Source organism: Lissotriton vulgaris, chromosome 7 (assembly GCF_964263255.1).
Source record: "Lissotriton vulgaris chromosome 7, aLisVul1.2, whole genome shotgun sequence".
Lineage (NCBI taxonomy): Eukaryota > Metazoa > Chordata > Amphibia > Caudata > Salamandridae > Lissotriton > Lissotriton vulgaris.
In genome coordinates, this window is record NC_141695.1 from 1,724,221,877 (window position 1) to 1,724,248,374 (window position 26,498).

The window sequence follows — 26,498 nt, forward strand, 5'->3', positions numbered from 1 at the left end:
TGTTGAGAACTGTAGTGTGGCTTTTGTTCGGCCCTCGTCCTTGATTGGCTGGCTCCGTAAACGGAGCCTTGCCATTGGACGAGGGGCCTGTCCGTCCATGCCGGACCAGACACGGGGGCGTTCCCGACATTCTTTGGCTTTTGCCGACGTCACGGGACGCCGGGAACGCCCCCGTGTCTGGTCCGGCATTGCCGGCACTTCTGCGTCTCTCCTAACCCCGTGACTGGCCGGCCGGCCAATCCTAGCGCGGCCGGCCGGAAGTGCCCGCCCCCCGCAGCCCGGGGAAGAAGGAGAGGAAGACGGCAAGCACTATGGCGGCGCCCGCGGATCGGAGTGAAGTGCAAATCAATATGGTAATTACATTCCCATGCTGAACCGCAGCCAGGCTGGTGTGTAATAGGCTTCAACACATTGACAAAGCCAACAGCTCTTACATAGGCGGGACCTGGCTTTGCCGCTGGGCACCTCGCATCTGTCCCCGGAGAAAAGCCGCCACCGAGACTATCATCGGGCTCGGGGCCCGCAACGTTTGTTTCCCCCCTTGGTTTTGGGGTTGCCAGCCTGCCTGCAAGTGCCAAGGTATTGTTGATATCCCCCGCGGTGCGAGCCGCCCCTTCCCGCTGACTCGCACCGCTCTGTGTCTCTCTGCCTGCCTGCAGCTCCGCGCTGCGAGAGCGCTCCAGCCCCTCCCGCTGGAATCCTTTAGCGGTCGGGTCCAGCAAGCTGCAAACGAAGCCCCCGCCCGCGTGACTGAGGCGGCGCTGGGTCCTTGGGCCTTCCCTCCCCCTGGATAGCCCTGAGGTCGGTGGTTCCCCCCCGAGTGGGTCCTGTAGACCAGGGGGGCCATCCGCTCTACAAGACCCGACCGGGCCGATCGCGTCTCACGCGGGAAGCGTGAGACTTGGCAGGGAGTCGGGATTTCACCCGTCCAAGGCACCGCGAAGCGCGGCAAAGTGCATAGCAGGACCCCGTAGGTCCTAATCAGGCTCTCGACGCTGCCTGCCGCAGGTCACACCGCCCTCCCGACAGCCCAGCCCGCCTCAGATCGGAGTGAAGTGCAAATCAATATGGTAATTACATTCCCATGCTGAACCGCAGCCAGGCTGGTGTGTAATAGGCTTCAACACATTGACAAAGCCAACAGCTCTTACATAGGCGGGACCTGGCTTTGCCAATGCTTGCTATATATTTTCAGTTTTATATAGGCTATCTCGACCGAAGGTATTGGAGCGCTTTATATGAGCAGCGGTGACATCACACGCGGTCACATCCTATTTCAGGCACAGGAGATATAGTGGTGTGCCGAGGATCACAGGATGTTGAGACGATGCGAGACTCGAACTTGTTTCTTCAGTGCCACAGTCAGCCGCTCTGGTCCTTAGGCCACGTCCTCGCGGTGTTGCCTTCCCATCCGATATTACTCTTGTGGATTGTGGGGTACGCTTCAAAGCGCTGCACGTACCCCTCCCCCCCCCCTCCATGTCGTCCTGTGGATGTGGGCGACTCTGAAGCCCATGGTCCGCTTCAAGGCGCTGCACCAGGGTCTACAGACATGTCCAAGGTCAGAGTCAAGGTGACCCCGTTGAACCCGGCTCCCTGGCCGTCCTCCGCCGAAGCCTTAACCCCAGCCCTCTCCCCCCGCCCCCACCGCGTTGACAGGCCCGAGTCTGTCTTCAAGGCGCTGCATTAAGTGTATACCAACTTTGGCACTTTCTATGCAGAGGGTGGGTGTGGCGGGAGCTCCGAGCCTCAAGTCTTCGCTTCCAGGCGCTGCATTGCGGTTACACCTTTTCTGATCCATTCTCGGCAGGCAGCGCTTGGGGACATCTCAGAGTCCCCGGTCTCGCTTCAAGGCGCTGCATTGCATACATCCTCTCCTTACATAAGTATCTTTCGTTCCCTTTTTGTAGGGGAGGAGGTGCGAAGCCTCTCGAGGCGCTATGTTCCCGTCCTCCTGCGCTCTGAAAGTTGGTGATCTTCGCCCAGCCAAGCCCGTTTCGAGGCGCTGTATTGCCTTTTCTCCTCGCCCCCTCTTCTCATGGGCGGGTTGCGGCCGCTTCTCGAGGCGCTGTGTCCCTGTCATTCTGTGCTCCGAGGGATAGTGATGTAGACACAACTGAGCCGGTTTCAAGGCGCTATGTCCCTGTCCTCCGCCTGTACTCTGAGGGTTGGTGATCTGCGCCCAGCTGAGCCGGCTTCAAGGCGCTGTGGCACCTCCGCCTCTTCTCTCGCCTCTCCCCCGTCCGCTCCACCCTCTCGGGGGTGGGGGGCGGGTACCCCCGAGGCCCGGAGCCCTCCCAGAGCCCTCCCGGAGCCCGCGGGGCTGGCCCGGCTCCAGGCACACCAGCGCCTCACAATCGCGGCTTGTAGCGGCATGAATGTGACTTTTGACAGCCGCCCCCCCCCCTCCCCGCCCCACCTGAGAAACCAAAACAGGAAAAATATGAAGGAAAATAACCCTCTGGGTGTATAAGAGCGGGGGCGGCGGCGCGCGCGCACTCCTCTCAGGACGGTCGCGGGTTCGAGAGCTCCAGCGCCATGAAGACCCCGCGCTGCCCTGCCACTGCTGCTCCTCCAGGCGCTACTGGGGCCCGCGGCCGCCGCGCCGCTGGAGGCGCCCCCGGCGCAGCACGGGGTGAGTCTGATGCTGCTCCGGCCCTTAGGTACCGTCGGAGGACTGCTTGGATGAGACTGACTCTGCCCCGGCCCCTCGGTACCTTCAAAGACCGGCCTGATGAGACTGACTCTGCCCCGGCCCTTCCGTCCCTTCAGAGGACTGGTCTGAGACTGACTCTGCCCCGGCCCTTCCCTTGCTTCAGAGGCTGGTCTGATGAGACTGACTCTGCCCCGGCCCTTCAGAGAACGGATCTGAGACTGACTCTGCCCCGCCCCCTCGGTACCTTCAAAGACCGGCCTGATGAGACTGACTCTGCCCCAGCCCTTCAGATGGACCAGCCTGATGTGACTGACTCTTCCCCAGCCCTCATGATTGACCGACCCGACAAGTGCCTGACCCCCTCCCGGGCCTTCAGAGGGACCCCTGACATGACTGACTCTGCCCCCCCCCCTTTCCCAGCCTGTCCTTTCCCAGCCTTTAAACTTCCAGCCTACCGTCGGAGGACTGCTTGGATGAGACTGACTCTGCCCCGGCCCCTCGGTACCTTCAAAGACCGGCCTGATGAGACTGACTCTGCCCCGGCCCTTCCGTCCCTTCAGAGGACTGGTCTGAGACTGACTCTGCCCCGGCCCTTCCCTTGCTTCAGAGGCTGGTCTGATGAGACTGACTCTGCCCCGGCCCTTCAGAGAACGGATCTGAGACTGACTCTGCCCCGCCCCCTCGGTACCTTCAAAGACCGGCCTGATGAGACTGACTCTGCCCCAGCCCTTCAGATGGACCAGCCTGATGTGACTGACTCTTCCCCAGCCCTCATGATTGACCGACCCGACAAGTGCCTGACCCCCTCCCGGGCCTTCAGAGGGACCCCTGACATGACTGACTCTGCCCCCCCCCTTTCCCAGCCTGTCCTTTCCCAGCCTTTAAACTTCCAGCCTGCCCTCTCCCAACCTGCCCTCTCCCAACCTGCCCTCTCCCAACCTGCCCTCTCCCAGACTGTCCCCTCCCTGCCCTCTCCCAGCCTGCCCTCTCCCAGCCTGTCCCCTCCCTGCCCTCTCCCAGCCTGTCCCCTCCCTGCTCTCTCCTAGCCTGTCCTCTCCCTGCCTGTTGTCGTGTCCCGGCGGCAGCAGGCAGCAGCGTGCACTGCGTCCCCGAAGTAACAGCCCTAAAGCAAGCAAGATGTACGCCCCCCTCCCACCAATCCCTGTTAGGTAGTGGAAACTGTCCAAACTGGGGTGCAGACAGCCCCTCTCACCTTTCGGCCTGGTACCACTGCACCAGCCGCACTACTTCCAGAACTGACCGTTCTCCACTTCAGCCCCGTCTAAATTACAATTCATGCTTGTGACCCTTTTGCCTGCTTGTGCTTGTTTTCATGACCCTGTTGCCTGCTTGTGCCTCCGTGTGCCCCTGTTGCCTGCTTGTGCCTCCGTGTGCCCCTGTTGCCTGCTTGTGCCTCCGTGTGCCCCTGTTGCCTGCTTGTGCCTCAGTGTGCCCCTGTTGCCTGCTTGTGCCTCCGTGTGCCCCTGTCGCCTGCTTGTGCCTCAGTTTTCGTGCCCCTGTTGCCTGCTTGTGCCCCTGTTGCATGCTTGTGCCTCCGTGTGCCCCTGTTGCCTGCTTGTGCCTCCGTGTGCCCCTGTTGCCTGCTTGTGCCTCCGTGTGCCCCTGTTGCCTGCTTGTGCCTCTGTGTGCCCCTGTTGCCTGCTTGTGCCTCCGTGTGCCCCTGTTGCCTGCTTGTGCCTCCGTGTGCCCCTGTTGCCTGCTTGTGCCTCCGTTTTCGTGCCCCTGTTGCCTGCTTGTGCCTCCGTGTGCCCCTGTTGCCTGCTTGTGCCTCCGTGTGCGCCTGTTGCCTGCTTGTGCCTCCGTGTGCCCCTATTGCCTGCTTGTGCCTCCGTGTGCCCCCGTTGCCTGCTTGTGCCTCCGTGTGCCCCTGTTGCCTGCTTGTGCCTCCGTGTGCCCCTGTTGCCTGCTTGTGCCTCCGTGTGCCCTTGTTGCCTGCTTGTGCCTCCGTGTGCCCCTGTTGCCTGCTTGTGCCTCCGTGTGCCCCTGTTGCCTGCTTGTGCCTCCATGTGCCCCTGTTGCCTGCTTGTGCTGTGTGGGTGTGTGTGGAGGGCTCTGTGTGGCTGTGTGTGTAGGAAGCTTTGTGTGGCTGTGTGTGTGGGGGGCTCTGTGTGGCTGTGTGTGTGGGGGGATCTGTGTGGGTGTGTGTGTGGGGGGGCTCTGTGTGTGTTTGTGTGTGTCATTTGCGAGAGATAAAGCTAGTGGCATTGTAAATGACAATGCCATTATTTATGTTAAAAAAACATAAATAAAAATAATGTCAAGAGCAATGCCAATAGCTCTAACTTTAACAAAGGCAAAACCATTGCATTGTAAATGCTTGTTGTGCACTTGGTGTGGGTAGTGCTGCTGCCACATTTCCTGTGCATTTGGTATAGTTCTCTTGTTGCACAAACTGTTTTCACCCACCCCATTTGTATTTACATTTAGCATGGGTTGCATTGCTGCAACATTGTTTCTGTCTGCTTGATACTGGTGATGTTGCTGCCACACTGTTTTATTATGCTTAGCTAGGGTTGAACTGCAGTAACATTGTTTCTGTCTGTTTGGTACTGGTAGTACGACTGCCAGATTTTTTAATGATATTTGGCACAGGTTGCATCTGTGTGCTTGTTACAGGTAACACTGCCTCAACCACTTTTTTCTTTTTACGCTTGGCATGGGTTGCACTGCTGCAGCTGCCTTGTTTTGTGCACTTAGCACAGGTTGCACTGCTGCCACATTGTTTCTGTACATATTGCAGGGGTTGCACTTAATGCTGCCACCATGTTTCTGTACTCTTTGTATGAGTAGCACTGTTGGAGCCACGTTGTTTTTGCATGCTTAGCTAGGGGACTTGTACTCTTGATTTATGTAGCATAACAGAGGTCGCATAGTTTCAGTACACTGGCACACGGAGTACCCCTGCTGCCCCACTGTTTCTGCACCATTGCACCTACTTGCTGAACAGTCTGTTCTTTGCTGCATGAGCTGGCCTGGTAAAAATATACTCAACCCTGCTATTTTAAGTTTCCCATTAAGTCTCTGGTATGAGAGACCCGAAGGTCTCTTCAGGACACATGATAACAATTGTAAACAGGAGTCTGTCTTCCTCTTCCATAGCCAGGGCACTTCCTGGTTCATGAAACTCTATTCACGAAGCCAACAGGTTCAGCTTTGTGTTCAGTGAAAACTTGTCGTGTGATGACCACGGAGAGGCTTGTTTTGTGTAAGATTCTGATTCTGATTCTGATTGTGTATAGTGGTTCTGTTCCAAAAAGGTCACCATTGTTGAGGTTGTTTGAAAAGGAACAGTAGTTTGCTGTGCACTGAGGACTGAAGGTCACATCTTTCCACAAATCAGTTGTCTGGGTTCAACTTTGTTGTGTTGAAGAGAAAGCAGCCTCACACAACACAAATGATTCCTCGCTTTTCAGAACAGTTTAATGAATTCAAAAAGTATGTTTATGTTTATGTTTACGGATTTCTAGAGCGCATGGCTGCCCGTGAGCGTCCCAGCGCTGATGTTGAGAACAGGCATGGACACGTGAGGAGAATTAAGGGAACAGCCAGGTTTTTAGGAGTTTACGGAAGGAGGCTAGATTGGGTTGAGCACGAATTTTCAAAGGGAGTGAGTTCCATAATTTGGAGGCACTGTAGGAGAAAAGGCGGCATCCAGCTCGGGCTCTCTTAGTCCTAGGTGTCGGGGCCAGGTGGAGGTTCATAGACCGCAGGGGTCTGTTTGTTGTGTAAAGAACAATGAGATCTTTAAGAATGGGTGGGGCCTTGCCATGTAAGATTTTGTGAGTTATACAAAGGGCCTTGAAGTGTACTCTCTCTTGTATTGGCAGCCAGTGAAGTGCTCTAAGGGCCGGTTTGGCCGAACAACGATTGTTGGTGCCTGTGAGAATCCGGGCCGCAGTGTTTTGCACGACCTTTATTACAGTATTTTTGGTGATTGGATTGTACTGCTTATAGTTACTTTCCTGGTGCAACACACATCTATCCTGAACATATAACACATTTGCCTGAATAAGACCAAGGAGTACAACAAGCACTGACAAAGGCAAACGTATTGACTTTTGTACAGTGCAACTGTTCTCTCAAGTAAGGCACACATAACCTGTAGAGCACAATGAATTTGAGCACAAGCCTCTCGCACAAAGAACAGGCACATCAAAGCAGCAGCAAGTGCAAGCTTCCCTCACTCATGGGCAACAGGGCAGCAAGCGCCCCTTAAACTGCTAAAAGAGGACCTTTAAAAGAAGGATTGATTAAAAAAAGAAGATGATTGGTGAACAAACTGTTCGAACTAAGCACTGGCTAATCCAATAGGCCTAACTTTCAAATGAAAATGCCTGGATGCTTCCATTTTGCGCAGTTACTCATCCATCTGCCCTTGTGTACAAAGAAACAAACTGTAGCTAGTGACTACAATACTGCACCCTTTAAGTTCCACAAAATACGTTCACTTTATTTCCACCTCGCAGGTCCGGTCGCTCCCCACGCTGCACGGCTCCCCCTGTGCGCCCAGTGACTCGTGCCCCTTGCTGCTGCTGCCGAGAGCTCGCTGCCGGCGTGCTCCCGTGATTGTGGCCTCTGGTAACTGCATGTGCCTGTTTCCTGCCCCTCTATTTTCTATTTCTTAATTTTTAATTTCTCGTTCACTGTGCTCTGCATTCTAGGTGCCCTCAGCGGCCTCTACCCCCTGTAACCCCCGCTCCCCGTTCCCGCCACTTCTCCCCTGCGGCCGCCCCCTTTGCCTTCTGTGAAAAGCACTAGGACAGGGGTATAAGGCAAGGATGACTGCACTTTATCCAATGTTTGGAGGTCAAATTATTTATATTGTGGGTGCCAAGAACCTGAAGTCACATACCCCTAGACTCCCAACATTTTAGCGGTTCAGCACCCCACAAAGTACACAGTGACAAGAGTAGTCAGAACAACAATTGAGAACATCAATTCAATAGGACTTAAAGTTTTCGTTCTTGCTTTTATTCAAAGTCTTCATACAAAAAAGTAGCCAACGCGTTTCGTTCGAAGGACTTCTTCAGGGCGAAAGATATTGAGGATGCTTGACGGGAGTTTTTCTTACAAGACTTTATGATCAGAACCTCAGGTGTACATGGCATAAATAGCCTTAATTTAAAGGAAATATGGTCAATTCCTCCTATTCAGTATACATCGTCGCAGATAGGCCGTCAGAATGGTGCCATTATTCACAACCAATTCGTCTGGTATTTTGTAATAGGTTTGGTTTCGATCTGTGCAGAGTCTTCGTTCTCCCTCAGTCCCGGTCTTGAGTTGGTAGCTACCCCATCAGCCTGGAACGACTCCTGGTGGCCCACATCGCTAGGCACTCCCCCGGAACCCACAGACCACACATGCAACCTGGGGGTCATCCTCAACTCCGCCCTCTGCATGACCAAGCAAGTCAACGCTATCTCAGCGTCCTGCTTCAACACTCGCCAAATGCTCCCTAGGATCTTCAAATGGATCCCCCCCCGACACGAGAAGAACCGTCACCCAGGCCCTCATCACCAGCAGACTCTTCTACTGGAACGCTCTCTACTCGGGAACAACAACAGCTCCTGCGACGACTACATCGAATCACACAGTTGATGGACAGAATGTAGAACAATGTCATACATTCACCCCAGTACAAGGATCTGGGCCTAAATCCATCATTTTTTTGCACTCCACACCACCCTGGGTTAGACACTGGCTATAGTTCGGACTGGACTGTTCCCATGAGGCACAGGGTCAGAGCTGATTTGCATATAGCCAGTGTCTAACCCAGGGTGGTGTGGAGTGCAAAAAAACGATGGATTTAGGCCCAGATCCTTGTACTGGGGTGAATGTATGACATTGTTCTACATTCTGTCCATCAACTGTGTTTTTTGCAATTTACAACCAGTTGTCCAGCATGTGAGGCATCAGTTAGAATGGCGAGCAGTCTCAAACCCCTTCACCGGACTCATTAGCGCATAGAATTGCCCTCTGCTCTGGTACCCTGCCTCCAGGCAAAGGTCTATAACAGTTTCTGCAGCTGCTCTCCCTGGCTGATCCTTGTCCCAGTGCATCAACCCAGAATTCAACCCAGCTACCAGTATTGTGAACACACATAGTGCATATGCGCAGCACAGTGACCTCCACGCCCCGGCACATGTACAGTACATTGAGTTAAATGGAAGACGTTCGTTCTCAACAAGGCAGGATCACTGTACAGGGCATATGCGGAAAAGCACATTCTTGCACCTGCACCAAAGAATTGCGATTCTCCTATTTCCATGACCAGAGAATCTGGATTTCATTAAAGACACGGAGGCTAACATTAATTGCACAGTAGATGAATTAGTATAGTGCAGCAGAGACACCACCGCTGCTGTCATCACCCAGTTGGATGGAGGAACAGCCGCTCTGAGGGAAGCCTGGCAGTGGTCAGAATAAAAGATAATGTGATCACGGCCAAGGATGAGGCAGCAGGCACACTATAACAGCCCAGCTGTTTGTTTACTGCAACAAGCACATCCCACTCCATTACCTGCTGCGTGAACATGGTGGGACCTGATGCCAAATTAGTGAATCTGCAAGGAACCGATGATGCATGTTATACTGGCCCTGCTACAGCTGGCTAATGCACCAGGGCACTCTACTGCAACTGAAACTGCAGCTGTTCGAGCTTAGGATGCTACAGAGTTGCACATTTGGGGAGATGGGCAGTAGCAGGGCTGGTTTCTTCTAGGCCAGTGGGCAGGAGTAACATCTCTCCATTGCAGTTCACATGAGATTGTGAGAACTCATGCAGCATGTTTCTCAGAGAGGCCAGGGACTACTGGGCTCCAGTTTGATCAATTGGATGTTGCAAGATCACCCTCCACCGGGCCCACACAGAGCACAAACTGCTCCTCCTTAGCTCATAGCCCTCAGGGTAGCGAGGCAGATCACTCCAATAATTCAGGGAGGTTGTGTGGGTACAAACTCAGAACTACGCAAAAGCACCCCCTAACACTTAATAAAGTTTGCTTCATAAAGAAAAGGTACTTTAAATTACACACGGTACTAAATATACAATTACAAATGTACACACTCCATTAGCCCATCCTAAACTACTAATCTATGTAAGAAAATCTGTGGGAAATAATGCAAACCTCTTTCCTGTGATGTTTGCCACTGAGTTCATAATGTGAAACCCCATCCTACTGTGTTTATCAAAGTTTACGATGTAAACCTCCTCCTTCCTGTATTTGTCACTGGGCTGCACAGGTAAAAACACTTCCTGCATAATTTGATACGGGTTGATGTTAAAAATGTCTATCGGTTATGGCCAATTGCACTACATCAAAGGTGGTTTAAAGCAACCGCTTATTGAACAAATGTCCCTAAAAAAGGATAATCAACAAAGGTTGAAGGCAAAGCCTTTCCATCTTTACTGTTTTTTTTCTTGTGAATGCATGGGGTTTGCAGACAAGAAAAGCTCCCTCGTGCCTGGCCTTAAAATAGGAAAAAAAACACATATCTGGAATGGTTTGGGGGTGGAAAACATATTGTGGGTTCATTGGTGGGTTTGTTGAAGGCCAGTGATGGAGAACCCCGAGGAGGCAGTGACTGGATCACAAGCCCATCTTAATAGGCTGTCTGAGCGGATATACTGCTAAAAGGAGCCCCCAGTGCACAAAGCGGGACAGATCACCTTGGTGTAGCTGAGATAGAAGAAGGACTTGAATCGATCAACGAATTGGCGTATCCATGCTAAACTTGGTAGCACTGGTCTGCTGGCCTACAAACAGCAAGCATGTTATCCTCTTCCTTTTATCAACACAGTGCAAAGGCGAATTTCAAACAAACTTTTATAGATACTGTTTTCTTTCAAAATAGTATTAAGATGTAGGTATTTAGTTAGTGGATCAATAAAGCTCTTACTTTCATCACTCATCATAAACAATTTGGTGAATATGGTGCTGTTGGTATGTGGGGGTCAGGGCACAAGTCCTAAAAAAAGAAGTGGGGGGGACGCTGTCACCGGAAGTGACAACACGGCCGGAAGTGACGTCACGAAAGGTGGCTTGCCCCCTCGGGCTCATTGCCTCCCTCGCTCACCCCTTAGATGCGATTGCATCTGAGAAGTCAGCGTGTGAGCAGCGTGCTGTGAGCTCCTCGTCCCAGACAGGCCAAAGAGCGAAGTCCAGCCGTGTGGCAGGGAGGACGGCGTCCACCCGGTAAAATAAGTGGGGGGATGCCGTCCACCCGCGTGGTACCCCGACTCGAGCCCTGGTGGGGGTGTAATACAGTCTATGCATAGTATATGTTTCATCATATAGTTCTTGATGTCATTGTGGTAGGTGGTGTGTAGATATTCGAGATGCTAGTTGGTATAAGTGCGCTTTAGGTGGTATGTAGGTCGTAGATTTTGTGTGCAGGTGCCAGTGTAGGGCGAAGAGTGCCCTTGGCTTACAGCTTAGGTAGTGGTGGAGTGTATATGTGTAGTAGTGCATCGTTGCTGTAGGTTGTGATGGAGATGGTCATTTGAATAAGTATTTATAGGGTGCAGCTGGTGACCACATGTAGCTGTTGGTGTACAATGTGGTTTAGTCTGAACTCCAGGTGCAAGGTGATGGAATAGGATGCAGACTGTGGTGGAGGGTAGAGGTGGTGGTGGTGGTGGTGGTGGTGTTGGCAGCGGACGGTGATGGGATGCTGCATGTTTGTAAATTTTGAAGTGATGGTGTGGAGTCTAGGGGCTGCATATGGAGTTGTAGGTTGTGCAAGGTGCTGCAGGTTGGTCTGCAGTTTTTGATTTTGTAGAGTAGAGATAGTGGCCCATGGTGTCTGCAGCGTTGTCACCTGTTTGTAAGGCGTCAGTAGTGCAACACCCTAAGCATTTCTTCATACCAAAGATGGTGGCTATGTAAATAGTCCTTGTTCTGCAGTGACTGAGGCAGCTACAGCCACCACCCCTGGATATCCTTTGTGTGTCCAAAGGAAGCATTGATATGCTTGTGGATTGTCAGCTGAAGGTATATTACAAAAGCAGGCAGGATTTATAGGAATTTGACTGGCATTATAGACAAGCACCCGACATACTAGATTAGCTGCCATCCCTGCCCGCAGCTGACCACCATCGAAGGTTTTGAGGCTGCCGAGGTAGACCATCCATCCCCTCCCTACCTCGCATCTCGAATACCTTCCACGTGATGCACAGTTCTCTTATTATCCCTCCTTCGCCACCATGTCGGGAAGTGATGCAAATGCAAATCTAAAAGTGCAGCTCTCACTGTCTCAGTGGATTGAGACAGAAAATATGCCGGGGCATAACAAATATAGGGATCTTCCAATTAGTGGATCAGATAGCTAAAAAATGTTCTATAATTGCAAATTTGCACAGTTTTGAAAGTAAAGAGACGCTGAAAAGATGTTTTGCAAGGTGAGGAAGACGCCATGCATTTGCTATTGCTGCAGGCAATGTTTGTGATAATATCAGATGGCAACAGTAAAAAATATCCAGAATACCATAAAACAGGCCCACAAACAGCCAAAGAAAAGCTCATATTCTGACCTGTCAGACCACCCCGCCTGGCATTGCCAAATTGCCCTCTAAGCCAGACCAACGCTGCCAGTGTACCCGTTTGGTGCAGAGCAGTAGGGGTAATCTCTTATTACAAGTGCCACCTCTTTGCTAAAAAGTGCAGGTTATCTCCTATTTCACGTTGCTCTCGTTAAAATGAAAGTTATGCAAGCAGGGCTTTAACCCCTTCACTGCGGCGGCTATTCCGCCGCAGTGCTAAGGGGGTGGGGCGGAAATGCGGCGAGCGCATGCTGGTGACGGAACCGCTCCGTCACCAGCGTCGGTTGCGCTGTGCTTATAACTGAGCGGTTCCGTCATGGCCCTGCCCGCTCAATAGAACGCTCAGCGCAGGCGCGGAATTCGCGCCGCGCAGGAGCGTCGGGCGGGCCATGACGGAACCGCTCCGTCATCAGCACACCGCCACCGCAGCTGATGACGGAGCGGTTCCGTCATCAGCAGGGGAGGGGTTAAATGGAATCAAAATACTAGGGGGTCTCAAAGGGGTGTGGCCGATGTATTTAAGGGGGTGGCCTAAAAACCTGTGCTTAGGATTTTGCTGCTTCTGTCATTGCATCCAGATATATAATACAGAAAGTAATATTACACCACCAACAAGCCAGGACTATTGGCTTTTTCAATGGTTGTTAGTTGCATAAGATAAATGAGCAACAACTATGGCTTCGTTGTATATAATATTGAAAATGCTTCACTTCTGAAATGATGAGTGTGAACGTACTATAACGAGTATCTCTAAAGTTACATCAACGGCAGTGAAGGGTGATATTGCTGTAAAGTTGAGATTTTTTTTTCACCCTGAGAGCAAAAATGGAGAGCCCGATAAGGACCCGTCTCAGAACCTGCTTTTTAGAACTGCTGGTGCTGATCACCTGCAGGATCCGGCCCAATTAAAGCCCTGCACGCAAGTACTCAGTACCAGATAGTACCTGCCTGTTAGAATCCCAGATGTCCGGATGCACAGTTTCGTTTCCCCACTCTCGGCCTTCTTCAGGTCTAACACTCCTGTGCTTCTCCCTTGTCTGGTCTGATCATTTTGGCTGATTCAAGCTTAAAAGTTGTGCCCTTGAAAATTGTTCTTCAGTTCTGACAGCTGCCTGTTTCAAGCTCTACCTGCTGGTGCATGTGGGTGTGAACCAACCAGCCTGCCCTGCCCTGTTTATTCTTGGCTTACCATCTCAGTCCGTGCACGTGCTTCTGCAGCTTTTAGCTTTTGTGTGATCTGCAGCCGACACAAGGTGATGGGTGGAATGCTTGAATTAATCTCAGCCTCTGGCGTTCTCTCTGGGCGCATTCCAGTGCATTGTTTTTCGCCCGCCATGCCACTCTAGACAAAGGCCTGCCTTATGAAAATACCTACTGACCCGGCTCCTCGTGAGAAGTATGTTTCGAACTGCCAGGTGACCGCCCCACCTCGAGGAGGGATGACAAGCAACCCCGACTGGTCACGCCCTCCTTGGGGCTCATCCGTAGGGTATAGCCTGCATCCTTTGGCAGAGTGAGCACAGGACCCACATGTGCCGGCCGTCAGACACAGTTACTTCCTCGTCTCCACGCTGTGTCTCCTACCCCCTCCCTAAACTCTTCCCTCCTTCATTCTTTGCCTACCTCCCCTATCCCTTTCCTCTTTCCCCTGAATTTCTCTCCCTGCTTTGTTTATCCTTATGCCTATGCTCTGCTTAATCTCCCTCCCCGTTACTCCTTTACATTACCCCCTTACCCTTCTACACGCCTTGAACCAACGGATGTAACCTGTAACTGATGTACCTTCTGTAACAATGTGTAACTTGTAACCTATGTAATTCTCCTCATGTAAAGCGCTCTGATACCTCCGGGTCTAGCCAGCGCTATATAAAACTCAAGTAATTAAATGTGAACTGCAGCCTCTAGCTGCTGTTGGACCTCCGGATTGGATTTGGTATGGGTTGGGTACTTTCGATAAAGGCATCAACCCTAGAATTAGTGGTGGGCCATAACTCCATACTGGTCCCAACTTTGGTGAAATTGTGCCTGGTGTAAAGCAATCTACTTTAAACCGGAGTTCCACACTCCTCTGTCTGTGCCCTGAAGGGAGTGAAAAAAAAATCCTGCCTTTTGGTATGATTCACCAGTTTATATTTTATAATGGGGAGTGTGGTGCCATGGACGTAGGAAGGCGCCAGCATTGAACTAAACCCTAACTAATGGAAGGCCATTGAAAGAAGCTGATTGTAATTAATTGCAATGACAAGAACTACTGTATGACGCCGACAACAAACACAAGCACTACTATTTGAAAGAGATTATTGTTCCAAGGCTCTGTGGTGAATAGTGGAAGACACCTGGCCCAGATATATACAAAAATAATTCCACTCATTCCTCCCCTCCCCCCCCCATTAAACAAGCACTGGCGTTGCCAATAGGTCTCGCAGTAGGAAAGTTGGAGCTATTGGTTTAGTAAATGACATTTTATATTTGTTTTGTGATTTACAATACCAATACTTTTAACTTAAGCATATGTGACACTTTTTGTATATGTAATGTCACATGTTTTGTATTGACTTGACTTAGATGTATTGATATTACAATTAACATAAAGAGGAGAGGACATCACGGATGCTCACTTCAAGCACACACAAAAATTAATAACGAAACCTACCCACTCCCAGCCAAACACAATGAAACAGTATTCAGGGTGACGCCTGTGCCCAGCAATGCCTGAAAAAAGGTGTTCCTATGCACAGGGCATCTGGATGCTCATCTTCATAACCACAATGGAGTGAGTCAGCCAGTCCCACCACACCGGAGTAGAGTACAATATAATCATGATAAACTCTGTGTCATAAATTAAGCACCCGGGCTCTCCTTGTAATGACCTGCATTCATAATATAGTCAGGTGTTTATTTTAATTTTCTGTAATGAAGGAAAACACAAAACTAATAGTATTTAATTAACTAATCAGGGGGCATGAAAGTGGCGCTGATTCTGAACAAAGAAATGCAAGCTCAAAGTGAAAGCTGCACCTTTAATAAATAAATAAAGGCACACTGCCATGAATTGTGTTAGTGGCGTTCACCTCTGCTACTCCTTTACATTAGTATTGAAAGCGGCTCAGTGGAGTTACATTTTAAGTCAAAGTGTTGCCGTGCAAACTCGGGAACTAGGAGGGAATGGTGCGTGGTGTTTCAAGCTGCTTGCATAGTACTTACTCAAAATTACGGTCTACAAAATAAACCAGCAGGCAAAGAACAACAAGGGAGGAAGGGTGACGAGACGCATGGGGAGCAGCAGCCTTTGATGTGCCGGCAGTAATCAGTCTCTGGTGCCTTGATTGATGGAGAATTTAAACGAATCACAGTCTTTTTAGTCAAGTCAAGTCAACATTTATATAGCGCACTACATACCCAGAGGGTCTCAAGGCGCTTGAGGAAGGGGGGAGAATTATTTATCCAATATCCAGGTTTTGAGTGGTTTTCTGAAGGCTAGGTGGTTTTGAATAAGGCGGAGGTGGATGGGAAGCAAATTCCAGGTTTTTGCCGCTAAGTATGAGAAGGATCTTCCCCCTCATGGTGGTTTTGTGGATGCGCGGAACAGCGGCGAGGGCTTGGTTGGATGAACGCAGCTGGCGGGTGGGGGTGTAGAAGGATAGGCGCGTGTTGAGGCATTCGGGTCCAAGATCGTAAAGGGCTTTGTGTGCGTGGGTGAGGAGACGGAACGTTATCCTCTTATTGACGGGGAGCCAGTGGAGGTCTTTCAGGTGACCGGAAATGTGGTCTTTGCGAGGGATGTCTAGTATGAGTCTGGCTGAAGCGTTTTGGATGCGTTGGAGTTTTTTCTGAAGTTTTGCGGTGGTACCGGCGTACAGGGTGTTTCCGTAGTCCATTCGGCTTGTGACCAGTGCGTGGGTGACCGTTTTTCTAGTTTCGGTGGGGATCCAGCGAAATGTTTTTTTGAGCATGCGTAGGATGTTGAAGCATGATGATGAGACGGCGTTGACTTGTCTGGTCATCGAGAGTGAAGAGTCCAGGATGACGCCCAAGTTCCGTGCGTGGTCCGTCGGTATGGGTGCTTTTGCTAGGGCCGCTGGCCACCAAGAGTCCTCCCAGGCGGAAGGGGAAGTACCTAAGATGAGGACTTCCGTTTTGTCCGAGTTCAGTTTAAGACGCCTGTGTTTCATCCACTCGGCTACTTCTTTCATCCCTTCATGTAGGTTGGTTTTGGCGGTGTTTGGGTCTTTGGTGAGTGAGAGGATCAGTTGAGTGTCATCAGCGTAGGAGATGAAGTTGAGGTTGTGTTGACGTGCGATGGTTGCGAGGGGGCTCATGTATACGTTGAAGAGGGTAGGGCTGAGAGAAGATCCTTGTGGAACGCCGCAGATGACTTCGGTGGCCTCTGACTTAAAAGGTGGGAGGCGGACTCTCTGAGTTCTTCCGGCGAGGAATGAGATGATCCAGTCCAGTGCTTTTCCTTGAATACCGATGTTGTTGAGGCGTTGTATAAGGGTGTTATGACAGACTGTGTCGAAAGCTGCAGAGAGGTCAAGGAGGATGAGGGCGACTGTGTCTCCGTTGTCCAGTAGTGTTCGAATGTCGTCTGTTGCTGCGATGAGGGCGGTTTCGGTGCTGTGTTTGGCTCTGAAGCCGGACTGTGAGGGGTCGAGGGATTTATTGCTTTCGAGGAAGGCGGCGAGCTGATTGTTGATGGCTTTCTCAATGACTTTGGCCGGAAATGGGAGGAGCGAGATGGGGCGGTAGTTTTTTAGTTCGGTGGGGTCTGCTGTGGGTTTTTTCAGAAGGGCGCTAAGTTCGGCGTGTTTCCAGCTTTCCGGGAAGGTGACGGAGTTGAGGGAGCAGTTGATGACGTCTCGGAGGTGGGGTGCGATGATGGAGTCTGCTTTGTTAAAGATATGGTGGGGACATGGGTCTGTTGGGGATCCTGAGTGGATGGAGTTCATCAGGCGAATGGTGTCATCAGTGGTGATTGGGTTCCAGTCGTAAAGGATGTTCGAGGGGAGTTTATGTTCGGCGGTGGGTGGGGTGGGTTGGTCTCCGGGTTGGTTGTCGAAACTGTTATGGATGTCGGCGATTTTGTCGTGGAAGAATGAAGCTAGGGAGTCGCAGAGGACTTGAGAGGGATGGATGTCGTTGGTGCTGGCGGTGGGGTTGGTAAATTCTTTGACGATGTTGAATAGTTCCTTGCTGTTGTGGGCGTTGTTGTCCAGTCGGTCTTTGAATGCTGATTTCTTGGTTGACCGGATAAGTTGGTGGTGTTTGCGGATGGCGTTTTTTTTTTCAGTTTAATAAGGTTTCTATTTTGGTTAAGAAAAATAGTACATCATAATATAACAGCATGACATATAACAGAACCAATATGAGATAATCATGAAAGATAATTGGAGATGAAAAAAAAAATAAAGGTTCAGAAAAAATATGAAATGGAAGAAAATAGTAGAGAGAAAGACAGATAGGAAAAGAAAAGAGAAAAAGAGGGAGAGAGAGAAAAAGGAAGGAGAGGTTAGGGAGGGGGATAAGAGGATAAGAAGGTAGAGAAAGGTAGCCAGGTAAGATCAGATTTAATTTTTAAGGCGACAGAAGAAGAAGAGGCAATTGCAATTCTATGCTCATCACATACAAAATTCCACCATGTATGCACAGACAATTTAGAGTTATCCTTCCAGCAAGACAAAATTACTTTGAAAGCAGTTGCAATGAGAAGATCAAACAATTTAGCGTTATACAAATGTAAGTCCAAAACATCAGATAGGGAACCTAGAAAAATATGCAACGATGAAAATGGTTCAGAGAAATGAAAAATACGCATACAATATTTCCAAAGCGGATGGCGTTTTTGAAGGCGTCTTTGGTGATAGTGTTTGGGTCTTTTTTCCAGGCTTTCTCAAGGGAACGACAGAGTTTCTTAGATTTCTTAAGGTCATCGTGGAACCAGGGGGCGTTTTTGCTGGGTTCTAGCCCTTGTGGTGCCCGGCTATAAGAGTGAGTTTATTGGCAAAGCAGAAGCTGTCCTTACGTTCCGTGCCTCCTGTTCAGCGCTCTGTGAACACTGCAGTTCCGCTGCGCTCGGCTACTTGTTTCCCAAATTGAAAGATCTGGTTGTTTATTACTCACGGAGCCAAAGTGCTGCTTTTAAAAGTAGCAGATGAAAATACCACGCTGTATTAGGTGTTCAAAAATTGCAGCAGCATGCTGCCTGCCAGGGTAAAGCAATTCCATTATACATTTATGGACACCTGAAATTAAGGCGCGTTGATGGAAGAGCATGTAGCACGTCTTTAGCCCGATTTGTCCGTGATAAATGCTAACAAAAGCTATCACAGTTCTGCATATATTTATTGACCATGCTTGAGGTTGGTTAAGTGAATTAAGTGCAGCCATGGTCAGGTAATGTTTACAGAGAGAGTGGGGTGGAGGAGTGAGGAAAGAGACCCAATTAAAGCATAACCAGTGCGGCACTCATGAAAGAGAGCAGTGCTGATAGAGCTCATACCTCCAGTTTTAACCGGACACCATAGCCAGTCTACGCCTGGGGCAGCTGTGAGGAGCAAACACAGACCAGTGCCCTCTGCTCTGAGTTAAGTAGCACAGCCCCCCCCCTGGTCCGCCTGCTGGCTCTGTTGCGAGGCGTCCTTTGTTTTGTATTTCATGGTCAACCGAAGAAAAAGTTAATGCACTTCGAAAGGAAAGGGGGTGAGCACAGTGCTAGGTGTGTAACAGACTTTGTTTATATATTTTTACAATGCACTGGCAAGTATACCACCCCAGCTCTCCCAATAATGACGTTTATTTGTGGAATGTCATGTGTTTGTAGGCTGTTCCGGCAGACAATGGCGGAGTGAGAATTCTATAGCACCATGGGATATTGAATTCTATTATGGCATATTAACCGTACCAGTTAAAGTATGTAAAATCATACCAGTGCATTGATTAAATGTTTTTTAACTGCTTAAGTTCCCACCGTACATCGTTTTGTACGTCTATGAAATTATCCTTATTTTGGTTACCATGGTAGATTTATTTGCAGTTCTTATATAGCGTGAAATCGACCAAATGGTATTGGCATGTTTTACATGAGAACCAGTTATATTATGTAATGACATGTTCATTGTTCGTAAAAACAGGGAGTTTAGGTGATTTGCCCAGAATCACAGTTGAGCCGACGCTCAGATTCCAACCAGGTTCCCCAGTTCCAATGTCGGAACCTGTGGCTGCTACACTATATCCTCTCAAAAGTAATGGGCACAATACTTTATAAAGGCGTGTTTCAAGCTGAAACACTTCGTTTTGCAGTAAGTAAAACAAGTGCCCTGCAACAAAGTGTAGTTTGATGAACATTATTCTTTTGGATGGGGGCACATCCTGCTTGTTAGAGGTGGGCAGGAGGCACAGCAGTGCTGGGAGACGACAGAGGCGAGCTATGGAAAAACTCTGGCGGTTTAGCAAGCTTTCATGACCTCTGGCAGGCAAGGAGCGATGAGTCAGTCACACGTTGGACTTCACCTGTCACGCAACTGTCCCTGCCCCAGCCCTACTTGCTTCTGGGAGCCAGTGGCCTGCTGTGAACTCTTCAGATTTCCATGCAGGCTAGTAGCACTATGGCACCAGTGCAATCATAGGAGAGCCATGGTGCCTGGAGAGCACAGCCCGCGTCCCGGAGCCAGGAGGGGAGGTTCCGCTCGGAGGTAGCAAGCAGAGGGAAGGGGGAGAAGAGAACTTGAAGCACAGTCATCAAAGGCTCTGTAAAACTGATGAGCTGATCTTTCCTTTTGTTCATATTTTATACGGATGACAAAAAATGTGTATTAACTCCTTGTCTCTCTGACGGCGACGGGTAAGAGGCTGTGCATGTGCAAGGGTTCTAAACCTAAAAAACTGCATGCCTGGGAGCAACGCCTTTATTCGATTCAATGGGGAATGCACTCATTTTGTTTATTTCATCATAATCCAGGACTACAAGTCCCAGAATTCAGCGAGTACATCTGGACTGGGGCAGTTCCTCACTCGTGGACTCTGGAAACATGGTAGCTATGTCTACCAAGAAAGTTCATCTCATGAAACGGGCTAACATATAGATTTGGTTACTTTGTGTTATCGCTCGCACGTCAGCATTAATTATCTCACTTATTTGGGCTAATGAACGTGCGTTGCCTTCGTAGGTAACACACTGGGCAGAGGGGTGAATAATTGAATTACTGGAATGCCCGCAACCTTGCACAAGCCGCTACCCCTCCTCCCCCTATCTACAGCGTCCCTTCAACTTTGAGGTTCGGCTTTCCAGATGTGCACACATTCCTCGCAGAGGGCCTGTGAAGATGTGAGCAGATGTTCACATTTTTTTTCCACTCACAAGTAATGCCCCCTAGGCCTCCAGCGGCCACTGGAAGCCACCCGTTCAGGCCGGGAACGCCGTATCGCTGCGAACTCTTGGGAAAACAGTCTGCTTACAAGAAATGTCTATGAGAACCTCCGCCGGGATCAATCCATGTGATCCGGTGGGAAATGAAGGATCAAACACGGCGCCCTGAAGTCTGCTTCTGAACGCTTGTGAATGCGCTTGTGCTTGCTCCAGCCGGAATAACAAATAAAACTAAACCGCTTCCGGATCCTGCCCTTGTGGTTGGCACACGCCTGAAGCGCTCCTGACAAACCTAACACGTGTACGTTTAAAAACATTGGCAAACTAAACTGCGCAGACATAATATACCTACCTTCAGCAAGGGAGGGAAAGAAGCCGATATAATACCACAGACTACCTTCAGCAAGGGAGCGAAAGAAGCCGATATAATACCACAGACTACCTTCAGCAAGGGAGGGAAAGAAGCCGATATAATACCACAGACTACCTTCTGCAAGGGAGGGAAAGAAGCCGATATAATACCACAGACTACCTTCAGCAAGGGAGGGAAAGAAGCCGATATAATACCACAGACTGAGTGAGCCAAGAGGAAGTTACTGCTCCAACAATCTGTTCCACACAACGCAGGGTGTGAAGAAGAACAAGACGGAGGGAAGGCAGAGAAGGGGAGGGGGGAGGAGAAATGCGACACAGCGGGAGGGGGCCGAGCGGGGAGAGCTGGATGAGGGTGTGAAGCAGCAGGGGCCTATGAAGTGAAGCTAAGCTTCACTTCAAAGGTGTGGGAGGAGTGCTGCTACGGCCTGGGGGAAGCTGGCGGGGGAGGGGGAGGAGAAATGCAAGTTTATGGCCCAAAAGCACGTGTCTGTGGCCACGTGAACTTAATGAAAACCGCAGCAAAAAGCCCGTGGTTTCACGAGGATTTTGAGCACTTGAATTCTCGATCCCTCAATGCGCTTGCGCGCATTGTAGGTCACGAGACCTAAAAAACCCTCAGAGTAGGTTTCCAATACACTCTATAGATATTTTTTATCAAGAGTAGAGACGTTAAGTCTTGAAAAAGATGGTCTAAATCAGGAAACCACTGAAACGCGTTGACGCCTTTACACCACTAATCCATTCAATCTGGATGTTACTCGTGAAATTGACGAATTGTAATACCTCAGGGTCCATCTTTAGATTTATGATATAGATTTGGCTTTCAATGACAAAAACTAGTGTCTCTTCTTGTTACTCTCGTATTGTTGTTCGTTCGTATTGATCACCGCGATTGTTGTTGTGGTCTTATGCGTATTGCTTTTGATATTGACACCAGCACACATTTTTGTATTTTATATAAACTGTGTTTTTAAATTCGCCACAAAATCTTTTTAATTGTTCTTAATTTACATTCACTCTTTTTGTGTCAACAGACTGTGTTTTTGGTCAGTACAGCATCATGGAGATTGTGTGTATGTGATTCTGAGCGAATGAGGATGGATAAAGGGCAATGAAGTAGTTTCCTAGAACAATTTCTTGCTGTTTTCTATATTCCACATATACAGTGCCTCAACCCCGTCCCATTTGTCCTTCCATCTGCCCCTCCTTTTCTTTTTCCTCTTTCCCTCCTCTCTCTACTGATCTTTTTCTAAAACTTCTGGTCAAAATCAAGTCTGGCTCCCCCATGGATTGCGCGCCAGCACGCATTCTTAAAACCCTCTTTACCAACTGCTCTGCGCCTCCTCTTGCTCTCCTTAACTCCTCTTTGGCTCTCGGATCTGTCCCCTCTTCTTTTAAATCTGCCATAGTCCTCCCCATTCTAAAGAAAACTGGTCTAGATCCCTCTCTTCCTTCCAATTTCCGTCCCATCTCTCTTCTTCCCTACCTCGGCAAGATCCTCGAAGCTCATGTCACCTCCTGCCTCTCCTCTTATATTGAGGAGAATGGCCTCCTTGCATCCCATCAGGCAGGATTCCGCCCGGGCCTCTCCACGGAGATGGTGGTCCTCGCAGTCCTGGACGAGCTTAAGGGGAAGGCCGATTCTAATCTCCCCCAAGCCCTGGTCCTTCTCGACTTGTCCGCTGCGTTTGACACGGTTGACCACTCCATCCTTCTCGACCGTGTCAGCGCAGCGGGCATCCGGGGTGTGGCCTTTTCCTGGCTGGCGTACTTCCTCAGGATAGGTCCCAGGCAGTTCATCTCCCCGGTTTTTCTGCACCTCCCCGCCCTGTCACTTGCGGTGTTCCCCAAGGCTCCTCTCTCTCTCCTCTCCTTTTCAATCTTTATATTCACCCCCTCATTACCTCTCTTCTTGAGCTGGGGGTCTCTGTGTATAACTACGCAGATGACCTTCAGCTCGTTTTCGATCTTTCTTCTACCCCTGATTCTCTTCCCAAGTTCTGTTCCACTTTAGTTTTCATTTCTGACTGGATGTGCGCTAACCAACTGAAGCTCAATCCAGACAAGACGGAACTTGTTCTCACTGGTGGCCCCTCTAACCCCTGGTCCCCTGCACATTGGCCCCTTTCCTTTGGTCCCCCCTGTCCCCTCTTCCTCTGTCCGCACTCTCGGTATCAAAGTCAGTCATGACTTATCTATGCACAGTCAGATCAGCTCTGTTGTGTCCTCCTGCTTTCTCTCCCTCCGTTTAATTCGGAAAATCTCACGCTTTTTTTCTACCGATTCACTCAAATCCATAGTCATGGCCCTCGTCACCTCCCGCCTTGACTATGGGAATGGCCTGTACGTGGGCATACCTGCTTACGAATCCCGCCGCCTACAGGCCATTCAAAATCAAGCTGCTCGCCTCATCCTCTCCCTCCCTAAATCTTTTCATATCACCCCGGTTCTCAAATCTCTTCACTGGCTCCCTGTTCGTTTCAGATCCTTCTTCAAACTGGCCTGTCTAGCATTTCTGGCTCACTCCCGATCTGCGCCCTTGTTCATTAACACTCATGTCTCTTCTCATGCCCCTGTCCGCACTCTTCGCTCTTCCTCTCTCTCACTTCTTCACATCCCTCGCTTCCGCAAATCCAGAACGGGGGGCACCCGATTCTCAGTCCTTGCCCCCCAGTTCTGGAACAGCCTTCCTCTTTCTATTCGCTCCATCCCCATCTACACTCCCTTCCGCAAAGCCCTTAAAACTTTCCTCTTTCTTCAGGCATTCCCTTCTTAATCTCCTTGGGTCCCCTCAGTTGAGTACTTGATCAGGTCCCCAGCGCCAGGAAGCCGCTTGGCCACCGTGCGCTCTATTAAATATTTTATTCATTCATTCATTCATTCATTCCACAGGTCGCCATTCCTTCACTCTGAAAACAGTGGGTCTGGGGGGCTATTCCATACCTTTGCAGCACCCATTTTGTCTCCTGGCTAATCTAGTGCTGCGTGTAGATGGTCCTGCATGCAGCACTATGTGCTGAGAGACATTTTGTAATTCAAAATTGGAAACAAGGCCGAGTCTGTAGTGCTGCTGAAGGTAGGGGAATGGGCCGGCTAAAAGCACGTCTTCTTTTAATGTCCATTGACTCACTCCGGGCCGGATAGGCCTCTTATTCCACTGGGCATTTCCCCGGTGGGCTGGGGCCCTTGGAGGTGGTTTTGAAAGCCCAGGGCCCACCTGCTGCCTCTGCTCTAGCACCCAAGATTAATTGCAGCAGGCACAGGGAGGCTTCAAGAGATGAAGAGAACACGAGCTGAGAGAGGGAACGAAAGAGGAGGAGAGAAGGAGTGAGAGAGAGTGGGTGGAATGGGTGTGTGCCAGGAGATGGGTTGCCAGGCTGGATTGAACTTTTTTGGCATGGCTGCTTCTGGTTCCTCAATCTAGTCTTGAATTCAGTGAGCCCAGAAGCCCTCTCTGACCCCACCATGGTGTCTTCAACCCCCTTTTATGATGGATAAAGCGCCCCGTACTATCAAAATTTAGACTAGGACACTTGTAACTACGTCACATTTAGTGGTATAGAAAACCCTCATAAACGCTATGATTTTTCTTGAGTACGGTATGTTCTGGTTCTCCGCCCCTCATAGACGTTTGGCATTCGTCATTGGGTAATCTATTCGTGCAGCATGCCAGCCTCAAACCATGAGGACCACTCTGGAGCAGCGTAGCAGTGTCCAGAAATGAGTTAGGCCAGTACCACTTTTGGTGAATATAGAGGGTAGAGTTATATTAAAAAGCAAACCTTCACCCAAGTGACTATTTTATTCAAAAAAAAGGGTGTGATTTGTAGTAAAAAATTAGGTGTATACTTTCAGATCGGGTTACTGGATCTAAGTATATCTTTTGGAACATACAGTCGACATGTTTCAGCTCCGTATTTACCCAGCCGGGTCTGTGGAGCTTTCGTCAGGACAAAACAACAGTAAGAATACTTACACTATTTGTGTAGTATGTGGTAGTGGATTTCGTTATGTCCACTCAGTTATTAGAACAAGAAAAAAAAATTCTGCAATAGAAAACAAAGTGTTTCATTTTTTTGTGACATTTGTTTTAGGCATGCTTATTTACCACATTGATATAAGCTATCTACTTATTGTCTAAGAAACATTGCTCTTTATATATAACAAACACATAGAGGAGGGCGTTTATAACTGGGGAAACGACTGGACACGTATTCCTCCTCCCTCACCTTGATAGAAAGGATAAAGCGCCCCTCCTGTGCGTTAAAAGCGTCTCTGAGCAGCTTCGTGGCACCGCAGAAGAGCCCGGCCAAAGGAACGAGGCGCATTCGCAGAGCTCTGCCTGGTTCTTCTTGGCGCTGTGAATTTGGGGCAGGGACGCTGTGAATTTGGCGCAGGGGCGCTGTGAATTTGGCGCAGGGGCGCTGTGAATTTGGCGCAGGGGCGCTGTGAATTTGGGACAGGGGCGCTGTAAATTTGGGGCAGGGGCGCTGTAAATTTGGGGCAGGGTTGCTTTGAATTTGGGACAGGGTTGCTTGCTGTGAATTTGGGACAGGTTGTTTGCTTTGAATTTGGGACAGGGTTGCTTGCTGTGTATTTATTTGGCACAGGGTTGCTGGCTGTGAGTTTGGGACAGGGTTGCTGGCTGTGAGATTTGGGACAGGGGTGCTGTGAATTTGGGACAAGGGTGCTGTGAATTTGGGACAGGGTTGCTTTGCATTTGGGACAGGGTTGATTTGCATTTGGGACAGGGTTGATATGCATTTGGGACAGGGTTGATTTGCATTTGGGACAGGGTTGATATGCATTTGGGACAGGGTTGATATGCATTTGGGACAGGGTTTCTTTGCATTTGGGACAGGGTTGCTTTGCATTTGGGACAGGGTTGCTTTGCATTTTGGACAGGGTTGCTTTGCATTTGGGACAGGGTTGCTTTGCATTTGGGACAGGGTTGATTTGCATTTGGGACAGGGTTGATATGCATTTGGGACAGGGTTGCTTTGCATTTGGGACAGGGTTGCTTTGCATTTTGGACAGGGTTGCTTTACATTTTGGACAGGGTTGCTTTGCATTTGGGACAGGGTTGCTTTGCATTTGGGACAGGGTTGCTTTGCATTTTGGACAGGGTTGCTTTACATTTTGGACAGGGTTGCTTTGCATTTGGGACAGGGTTGCTTGCTGTGAATTTGGGACAAGGGTGCTGTGAATTTGGGACAAGGGTTGCTTTGCATTTGGGACAGGGTTGCTTTGCATTTGGGACAGGGTTTCTTTGCATTTTGGGACAGGGTTGCTTTACATTTTGGGACAGGGTTGCTTTACATTTTGGGACAGGGTTGCTTTACATTTTGGGACAGGGTTGCTTTACATTTTGGGACAGGGTTGCTTTACATTTTGGGACAGGGTTGCTTTACATTTTGGACAGGGTTGCTTTACATTTTGGACAGGGTTGCTTTACATTTTGGACAGGGTTGCTTTACATTTTGGACAGGGTTGCTTTACATTTTGGACAGGGTTGCTTTGCATTTGGGACAGGGTTGCTT

At 49.7% G+C, this 26,498-nt stretch overlaps 1 protein-coding gene across 1 annotated transcript in view; it reads left to right on the forward strand.

Annotated features, from left to right (window-relative positions):
• The window catches only part of LOC147706442 (solute carrier family 25 member 36-A-like), a 71,700-nt gene that overhangs the window by 10,784 nt on the left and 34,418 nt on the right, over window positions 1-26,498 (forward strand). The gene's annotated exons all lie outside the window — the stretch shown is intronic.